Source organism: Nematolebias whitei, chromosome 12 (genome assembly GCF_014905685.2).
Source record: "Nematolebias whitei isolate Nwh7 chromosome 12, NemWhi1, whole genome shotgun sequence".
NCBI classification, from domain to species: domain Eukaryota; kingdom Metazoa; phylum Chordata; class Actinopteri; order Cyprinodontiformes; family Rivulidae; genus Nematolebias; species Nematolebias whitei.
Window position 1 is genome coordinate 37904375 of NC_056509.1, and position 855 is coordinate 37905229.

An 855-nucleotide genomic window follows, 5' to 3' on the forward strand; every position below is an offset into this window, starting at 1 on the left:
GCAAGGCCCTTAACCTCAGAGCAGGGGTGTGCAACCTGCGGCTCTGGAGCCACATGCGTCTCTTTGGTCCCTCTGCAGCTTTGACCAAAACTGACATAAAACTGAATTTTATCCGTTGTTTTAACAACAACTAAAAGATCTAGTTTTAGCAGTTTTCCTGTAATTAATTGTGCAAATACATGAAAACTCGAAACATTACAATTAGTAAAACATACTCACTTTCACTTTACGCTTTATTTCTTAAAAGTAGGATACATAATTTTTCTACAATAATTAAAAAAAAACCACATAAGAATGCATAGTTTATTGTTTTAGTTTTAGAAACTGGGCAAAAACTATATTATTTTTTCCTTCTTTTTTTTTTTTACAAGAATCTCATATTTTTATTATGTTTTAGAGTGTAAAATATCAATAAATGTAAAAAATCATTAGATATTTTTAGTTTTATAATGCCACACCTACTGGCCAGAAAAGTGCCCTCCAACCAACTTAAAGTGCTCTGTGGGCCACCAGTTGAAAATCCCAGTTGAAGCAGATATTGTGGCTCCGGACACGTTTAATTTAGTGAACAAAGGGGCAGAAATGGTTCTTTTCATCGTAAAGGTTGCAGACCTCTGCCCCAGAGGTACCACAGCTCTCTGCTCCACACATCGGGCTGTGGTAGTTTCAGGAAGGGCATACGGCATAAAAATAATTGCCAAGTTTTTGTGCGAGTTACTGGCGAACCCTGAAGAAGGGAACAGCAGAAACAAGCAAATAAATAAACCATTTTTTGTTGATTAGTTTATGCTGTTTAAATTCTTTTTAGTATCTATCTATCTATCTATCTATCTATCTATCTATCTATCTATCTAT